Raw genomic sequence first — 10,181 nt, 5'->3', positions numbered from 1 at the left:
TTTGTTAAGTATTATGATGAACAGGGTATCAAGAGACAAATGTCTTCTCTACGGACACCACAACAAAATTGCATAACAGAAAGTATGAATAGAACAATAGGTTAAGCTACAATAACCATGTTATTACAAGGTGATGTATCCAAAATGTTTTGGAGAGAAGTAGTTAGTACTACTATATACACTTTAAATTGGGTACTGGTAAAGAGAGGTAACTATAAGACACCCTATGAGCCATGGTATGGAAAATCAGCTTGTGTAAGTTGTTTTAAAGTTTTTGGAAGTCAATGTTTTATTAAGAGAGATAACTAATCGAGAAATTTGATGCAAATTAGATGAAATAATTTTTCTTGGTTACTCTTCTAAGAGTAAGGCATATAAATGTTATAATATGAGAAGTAAGAAAATTATTGAAAGTGCTAATGTAAAAGTTGATGATCTATCTAATAAGTCAGAAGGTACAAGAAGATCAAAACTTGAAAAGGATGATAATGAAGAAAAGTTTGTGATCATTGAATCGGAGGCAAAAAATAATGAAGAAACGGAAAATGCAGAATTAGATGCTCAACAGGTAAGTGATGATAGTGAGGAAGAAGATGAAGAACTTGATGCAAAAGATGCAAAATTGGCATAAGCAATACCTAGATATCTTAGACTAAACCATTCACAAGATTAAATAATTGGTGATAAGAATGTAGGTGTGCAAACTAGGAGAAAGATCTGAGAGAACTCATGTTTGATATCTACAATAGAACCCAAGATAGTTAAGGAAGCACTAAAAGATGATGATTGGGTGAATGCAATGAATAAAGAATTAGATCATATTGAGAAGAATCAGACATGGTCACTTCTTCCTAGACCGAAGGATAAGAATGTAATTGGAACAAAATGGGTCTTTAAGAATAAATTTGGATGAATAAGGAGGAACTGTAAGAAACAAGGCAATGTTACTTTGCAAAGGTTATGCTTAAGAAGAAGATGAGGATTATGGTGAAAATTTTTCACCTATTTCTAGATGAGAAGGAGTGAGAATGCTTCTAGCATTTGTTGCATATAAGGGATTCAAAGTTTATCAAATGAATGTCAAATCAACCTTTCTAAATGGGATTCTAGAAGAAGTATACATTGAACAACCAGATGGATTTTCCTTGACTGATGATAAGGACATGGTGTGTAAATTCCATAAAGAACTATATACTCTAATGAAGACACTGAGGGCATGGTGTAAGAGATTACATGCATATTTGATCAAAATTGGATTCCAACATACGAGTCAGGAGAACAACATTTATTTTAAGACTGATGGAGACAACATGTTGATAGCAGAAGTGTTTGTAGATGACATAATTTTTGGTGGAAATAATTAAATGTGTATGGACTTTGCTGATATAATGAAAAGGAATTTGAAATGTCTCTAATCAGTGAAATAAGTTCTTTATTGGTTTACAAGTCCAAAAATTGGATGGTGGTATTTTTATTTGTCAGACCAAGTATATCAAAGAGGTGTTGAAGACTTTCAGCATGGAAGATTGCAAATTGGTAGGAACATTGATTGCGACTGGCTGTCGGTTATCAAATAAAGATGATTCCCTTATTGTTAGTCAAAAAGAGTAAAGATCTATGTGATAATATGATGAAACTATAGATATTCGGTCAACAACTAAGAGGGGCACTAAATTAGTAGATAGAAAATTAACTAGGCTTTCACCAACCTACTTTCCAACTCAAAAAAAAATCACAAAGTTTACTTGTTTAGTCACTTAAACAAATCTACAGATGCATTGTTAAACCTTACCAGTTGACCTAATACTTTAGTGATATAATGCAACATATCTGAAACTAAAATATCATTTGACCAAAACATTAAACCACTTCACTAATACCTATAATAACATATTTTAGATCATTTCTAGTCATGTAAATAAATCTATGCAGATTTACCAATCATTCATATCAATCATATCAAAAACACATCCACAAAATCATTCACCACTTGACACAATGATTTTTCATGTGAAAACCCAAATGGGAAAAACCACGGTGGGGATGAATGCCCATAAGTATTTTGAACTCTTCTAAAGCTCACCATGTTAGGAGCCAAGCCTGATTAGAAGCTTATAAAATAATGTTTTGTTAGGAATAGATCCAGTTAAGGACCACCCGATTAAGCAATTGACTACAAATACCCTGTTAAAGGTAACCTCAGTGGAGGATTTCAAATCCAAGCTAATGGATCACCTAGCTAGAGGATTTCAAGAACAAGTCTGTTAGATCTTACCCTATTAGTGAATTTCAAATTGCTATAATGGTTAGAGAATAATAGGTTCTTGATCGATCTAGAAATAACACTTCCTCACTGAATCGGATCCTTTATTGCTCCAATCTACCTTCACATCATTCTGCATATACACCTTCTCATTTGGCAACAATCTCTTTCACACTTAATCAAATTTTCCAACCACTCATTCAATCAATTCGTCGACCTTATAAACAAATACATTAGGTCGGTAACACAACACAAACTCTAAAAATTCTCATAGAGATTACATACACATCAGTTCAATCTTGATCATTAGATTACATGAAATTGACTTTACATTCTTCTAGACATCTACAATCTCTCTTGGATCATTGCACTTTGAATCCTATAACTCATCACACATTTGTCACTTCATACTATGCATTTGATCATTCCCTAGATTAATAGTTATCTTTATGCACCAAAACCATTTTGAAACCCATCACGTGCATCATGCTTACGTGGCATCTTCATCACCAATTATCATTCAGTCATAGATCATCACAATGGATCTCCAAGCTTCATCAGTTAGGGTTCTTCTTCTCAACTAGATAGGGTTACCAATTGATCTCCACTACTGTATTACCAGTTGCTTCACTACTTCACTACTAGTTGCAATCGACATCAATGGCAACACTATATTTCTTGAATGCAATCTACAATGCCAAAATTCTCCCCCTTTGGCATTGATGACAATAAAAATATCAATACCAATTGATTGTCATGATTGAGAGAAAAGCATATACTATCCTTCAAATGATTCATGTATAGGAATCCTGGTTTACATTTTGTATACGAATCCTAGTTTACATCTTGTATAGGAATCCTAGTTTACATTTTAATATGTTCAACTGCATCTTCATATCTTCAGCTAGTAAGTGGTCTCCTCATATCTTCAGTTGGTGCCTAGTCTGCAATCTATATTCTCTCCTCAACATATAAGGATATCAATCATATACGTTTCTCTCCTTTTCCTTTTTTTCCCTGAATCATATACTACCTCTCCCCCTTTGACATTAATGCTCAAGTGAAGGTAAACCATTCAGTTTCTTATCCATGCTTCAATGATCTGCAATTAGCTTCTCCCCCTGTGGAGTAGCTCCACTCTTCACCAATCCTTCTTTGAGATTTTCAATAGGGTCTGAGATTGATATCTTCCACATCTACTTAATTGACTTCATGTAGGGGTAGAACACCTAACTCACCTCTAAGATATTCAAATGTAGCCTAAGGTAGAGTTTTACTAAAAATATCTGCCAGCTATTCTTTTGTGGAAACATGCTCTAGTGATACATCTTTTCTTTGAACTTTCTCTCTTAGGAAATGATACTTCATCTCTATATGCTTTGTCCTAGCATGCAACACCGGGTTGTTAGAAATATTTATAGCATTGGTGTTATCACAAAAAATTCTTATGCATTCTGATATCTTCATCTTGAAACTTCCAATATGTGTTTCATCCAAATTCCTTGTGTATAATTCATGTAAGCTGCAACATACTAAGCTTGTGCTGTTGATTGAAAGATACAACTCTATTTCTTGCTGCTTCAAGACACTAATCTTCCTCCAAGATAAAATGCTCCTTCGGTTATACTTTTCCTATCATCAACATTTCTTGCCCAATCTTCATCGGTATAGACCTTTAAGTCAAAGTCTTCTGCATATGGATATCATAATCCATAATTTGTTGTGCCTTTCAAGTATTTGAAAAATTCTCTTGGTTGCAATCATGTGTGACTCCTTCAGATTTTTTAGAAATCTAGGAAGAAATCCTACTGCATGAGCAATGTCTGGTCTACTACAGACATCATAATGTAGCTTAGCTATCATGGATCTATATTCCTTTTCACCAACTGGTGTAGAATCATCTTCCGCTGACAATTTACATCTTGTAACCATTGGTGATCCAACTGGTTTACAATCTCCCATTCCAAAAGTTTTGAAGACTTCCTTCACATACTTGGATATCATATTCCATAATTTGTTGTGCCTCTCAAGTATCTGAAAATTCTCTTAGTTGCAATCATGTGTGACTCCTTTCAATTTTTCAGAAATCCAGTGTCCAATCCTACTGCATTAGCAATGTCTGGTCTATTGTGGACAACATAATATAGCTTACCTATCATGCATCTATATTCCTTTCCATCAACTAGTGTAGAATCTTCTTCCTCTATCAATTTATAGCCTGTAACCATTGGTGTTCCAATTGGTTTACAATCTCCCATTCCAAAAGTTTTCAAGAATTCCTTCACATACTTGGATTGTGTGATAAAATTTCCTTCCTTCATCTATTGGATTTGCAAACCTATGAATTTTTTTATCTCACCTACCAGTGACATCTCAAATTCACTCTTAATTTCATTAGAAAAATCATGACACATATCATCATTACCTCCAAAAATGATATCATAAACCAATACCTCACTTACAAGTATTTTATCTCCTTCTATCTTGAGATATATGTTACCGTCTTCACTAGTTCTTTGAAAACCTATCTTTACCAAGTGAGAGTGCAATCTTTCATACCAAGCTCTTGGTGCTTTTTTCAATCCATATAGTGCCTTATGAAGCTTGCATGCCATATCCTCTTCTTCTGTTAATACATAACCATTTGGATGTTCTATGTAGACTTCTTCTTCCAATATTCCATTTAGGAATTTTGATTTCACATAAATCTGATATAGCTTAAATCCTCTGTATGCTACAAATGCAAGTAAAGTCCTTACTCCTTCTAGTATTGATGCTAGTGCAAATGTCTCACCATAATCTTCACCTTCCTCTTGTGCATATCCTTTGCATACCATTTTTTCTTTATACCTGACCACTACTCCATCTTCATTCAATTTGTTTCTGAATACCCACTTTGTGCCTATTACATTCTTGTTTTCTACTCTGGGTACAAATGACCATGTATTATTGTTCTCTATTTGATCATGTTCTTCTTCCATTGCCTTGGCTGAGTCTTCATCTGTAAAGGATTATTTTTCTAATCTAGGATAAATGGTGGAGATGATACAAGATTTTTCTCTTAGCCTTCTTCTAGTCAACACACCTACGTCGTTGTCTCCAATAATCTCATCGACGCTCTGATTGAGTCTGACATACCTTGGAATAACTTCATTTTGCTTTTTAGGTTCTTCTTCTTCTTCACTTTCTTCATCTTCTGTTGGACCTTCTAGTTGAACTAGGGCTTCTATGTTTAGTTCTCCAACTTTTGACTTTACCGAATCTGGATCCTAAAATAGTGTGTTTAGTTCTTCTTTCTTCTCCTTGCTAGTTTCTTTAGATTTTTTAGGAAATTCATCTACTCGGACATTGACACTTTCAATGATCTTCTTAGTCTAGTTGTTGTGGCACTTGTAAGCTTTTGTCTTGGTGGAGTAACCAATAAATATGCCTTCATCACTTTTCGCATTAAACTTCCCAATATAATCACTTCTTTTAATAAAACATTTGCTACCAAAAAATTTTAAGTAACTAACATTTGGTGATCTACAATACCAATAACTAACTTTTGTCTTTAACGCTTTTGACCAAAATCGAGTTCATTGTATAAAAAGTTGTGCTTGTAGCTTCTCTACAAAATATCTTAGCTACACCTCCTTGAATTAACATAGTCCTACTAGCTTCAACCACTGACCAGTTGTTCCTTTCTGCAACACCGTTCTACTGTGGTATCCTTGGTGCAGATAGCTACCTCTTGATCCCATTGTTTTCATAGTATCAAGTGAATTCCTCTGAAGTAAATTCACCACCTTGATCAGTCCTTAAACATTTCAGCTTCCTTCTACTTTTTTGTTCAACCAAGGCTCTAAATTCCTTAAATTTGTTGAATGTTTCTGTCTTGTCTTTCAAGAATATGAACCACATCATTCTTGAGCAGTCATCGGTAAATATCATGAAGTACCAATCACCTTGAATACTCCTTGTCCCTATTAGTCCACATAGGTTAGTATGAACCAAATCTAGCAAATGTTTAGCTAAGAAAGATTAGCTCTTGAATGTTGTGGTTTACATTTTCCCTAACTAATATTCCTTGAACAAATCATTCACCAGTTTGTCCAACTATGGCAATCCTCTTACTGATTTTGGCTTGCTGACTCTTACAATGTTATCAAAATTCACATGACAAAACCTCTGAAGTCAAAGCCAACTATCTTCTACTTTTGCAATCAAACAACTACTGACTTTAGAGTTTAAGTGAAATAGGTTACCTTTCATTTGTTTGTCAGTTACAATCAGTTTAGCTTTGCTTCCAAAGATCATACATACTCCATTCTTGAATTCTAAAGGGTAAACTTTGTCATTGAGTTGAGCAACACTCAAAAAATTGTGTTTCAAACCTTCAACCTAGTAGACAACATCTGCACTACTTTTACCATTTAGTGAAATGGATCCTCGTCCTTTCACCATGTAGGGAGAGTTGTTTTGAAATATGACAACCCCTCCATCAAGTTCATTCAATGTTAGGAACTTGCTCTGGTCACTAGTCACGTGGTGTAAATAACCACTATCAATAATCCAGTCATCTAAATTATCCAAGTGAGAGACCAATGTCTTTGATCTTATATGTCTTATTTGATAGTAACAAAGGCAATGTCCCCATTTGTATATTCCTTAGATTCTTCATCTGTAATACCTTCATCCACTAAATGAGACAATTTATAATTTCCTTTACCTTTAAAATTCCTATATGTCTCCCATTTTTCCTCATTATCTCCATTAGGACGGTTAGCAAAAATATGTCCTATCTGGTTACATGCAAAACATTTCAGTGGTAATTTACCTCTATACTTACTGGTACCTCTGGGTAAACACTTGGCCAACAATACTTCGATTTCCATCAGGCTATCATCATCTACCTCTTAGCTGGATCTAGATTCATGACTATAACTTACTTCTCTACTTTTCCTTACTGGTGGGGTTGACAGTGAAGCTTTAAATGCAGATTCTCACCTCTGAACACTTCCATGAAAACCATTTAATTCAAATGTAGTCAATTTACCAATGATAGAGTCAAGAGTTACCTTTGTCTTGTCAATAGATTTGAGTTCTTGAATGGCTGCAACTCTGATAGCGTAGACCAGTAGAAGGGTTCTCAATGCCTTGCTAACCAAGGTGGAATCCTCCACTGGACCTCCAACAATTTTGATTTCAACAACTATTTCCTTGATTCTCTGACCATACTGTTGAATGTTTTCACCTTCACCCATTCTCATATTGTCAAATTTACCTCTGAGACTCTCTTCCTTGGCTATCTTTACATGCTCATCATCACCATAGATTTCTTCTAATTTCTTCCAAACTTGATATCTAGTCTCCAATCCATGAACATCAACATATTCTGAATTGGACAAGGTACTGATGATGGCTTCCAATGCTTGATTGTTCTCATATTTCTCCTTCTTATGATCATCTATTAGAATTCCACTAGGCAAGTTATACTTAGTAACAACCTGATCCTAGTGCTGACTTCCCAAGATCTTGATGTAAACATTCATCCTATCACTCCAGATTCTATAGTTATCTCTATTGAATTTCAGACCCTCTCTCTTCATCATTTTCTTCTATATCTTTTCCTCAAGCTATTAGTCTTATAGTCAAGAGGACCTAGAATGCTCTGATACCAATTGATAATATGATGAAACTATAAAGATCGGGTCAACTACTAGGAGGGGGGCTAAATCAGTAGATAGAAAATTAATTGGGCTTTCACCAAACCTCTTTCCAAATCAAAAAAAACTCACAAAGTTTACCAGTTTAGTCACTTAAAAAAATCTACAACTACACTGTTAAACATTACCGGTTGACCTAATACTTCAATGATATAATGTAACAGATCTAAAACTTAAATATCCTTTGACCAAAACCTTAAACCACTTCACTAACACCAATAATAACATATTTCAAATCATTTCTAGTCATTTAAATAAATCTCTATAGATTTACCAATCATTCATTTCAACCATATCAAAAACACATCCACAAAATCATTCACCACTTGACACAATGATTTTTCACGTGAAAACCCAAATGGGAAAAACCACTGTGGGGATGAATACTCATAAGTATTTTAAACTCTTTTGAAGTTCGCCATGTTAGGAGCCAAGCCCAGTTAGAAGCTTATACAATAATGTTCCATTAGGAATAGATCCGATTAAGGACCACCTGGTTAAGGGATTGACTAAAAATACCCTACTCAAGGTAACCTCAGTCAAAGATTTTAAATCCAAGCTAATGGATCACCTGGTTAGAGGATTTCAAGAACAAGCCTATCAGACCTTACCCTATTAGGGGATTTCAAATTGCTATAATGGTTAGAGAATAATAGGTTCTTGACCGATCTCAAAATAACACTTCCTTTCTGAAGTGGATCCTTTATTGCTCCTATATGCCTTCCCATCATTCTGCATACACACCTCCTAGTTCGGCAACAATCTCTTTCATACTTAATCAAATTTTCCAACCACTCATTCAATCAATTTGTCAACCTTATAAAAAATACATTAGGTCAGAAATACAACACAACGCCTAAAAATTCTCATAAAAATTACATACACATCAGTTCAATCTTGACCATTAGATTACATGAAGTTGACTTTACATTCTTCTAGACATCTACAATCGCTCTTGGATCATTGCACTTTGAGTCCTATAACTCATCAGGAGTTTGTCACTTCATACTATGCATTTGATCATTCCCAAGATAAATGTTTATCCTTATCCATGAAAACCATTTTGAAACTCATCATGTGCATCATGCTTACGTGGCATCTTCATCACCGATCATCTCAACCAATCTCCAAGATTCATCGGTTAGGATTCTTCTTCTCAATTGGATATGGTTACCAATTGATCTTCACTTCTTCATTACTGGTTGCTTTACTGCTTCATTACTGGTTGCAATCAACATCAATGACAACACTATATTTCTTCAATGCAATCTGCAATGCCAACATTCTCCCCCTTTGGCATTGATTGCAATACAAATATCAATACCAAATGATTGTCATGATTCAGAGTAAAGAATATACTATCTTTCAAATGATTCATGTATAGGAATCCTGGTTTACATTTTAATATGTTCAACTGCATCTTCATATCTTTAGCTAGTAACTGGTCTGCTCATATCTTGAGCTGGTACCTAGTCTGCAATCTATCTTCTCTCCTCAACATATAAGGCTATCAATCATATAATTTTCTCCTCATGAACTTTTTGTCCCTTAATCATATACTACTTCTCCCCCTTTGACAATAATGCCAAAGTGAATGTAAACCATTTAGTTTCTTATCCATGCTTCACTGATTTGCAATTAGCTTCTTCCCCTATGGAGTAGCTCCACTACTCACCAATCCTTCTTTGATATTTTCAATAGGCACCAAGACTAATGTCTTCCATATCTACTTAATTGACTTCATGTGGGGGTACAACCCCTAACTCACCTCTAAGATATTCAAATGTAGCGTAAGGTTCAGGTTTAGGAAAAATGTATGTTAGTTGTTCCTTAGTGGAAACATGCTCTAGTGATACATCTTTTCTTTGAACTTTCTCTCTCAGAAAATGATACTTCATCTTTATATGCTTTATCCTAGCATGCAACATCGAGTTCTGAGAAATATTTATAGCACTGTTGTTATCACAAAAAAATCTTACGCATTTTGATATCTTCATCTTGAAACTTCCAATATGTGTTTCATCCAAATTGCTTCTATACAATGTATGTAAGTTGCAACATACTCAGCTTCTGCTATGGATTAAGAGATACAACTATGTTTTTTACTGCTTCAAGACACTAATCTTCCTCCAAGAAAAAATGCTCCTTCAGTTATACTTTTCTTGTCATCAACATTTCTTGCCCAATCTGCATCGGTATAGACCTTTAAG

Source organism: Cryptomeria japonica, chromosome 9 (genome assembly GCF_030272615.1).
Source record: "Cryptomeria japonica chromosome 9, Sugi_1.0, whole genome shotgun sequence".
In the NCBI taxonomy this organism is placed as follows: domain Eukaryota; kingdom Viridiplantae; phylum Streptophyta; class Pinopsida; order Cupressales; family Cupressaceae; genus Cryptomeria; species Cryptomeria japonica.
Note: the sequence above shows the minus strand (reverse complement) of the source record.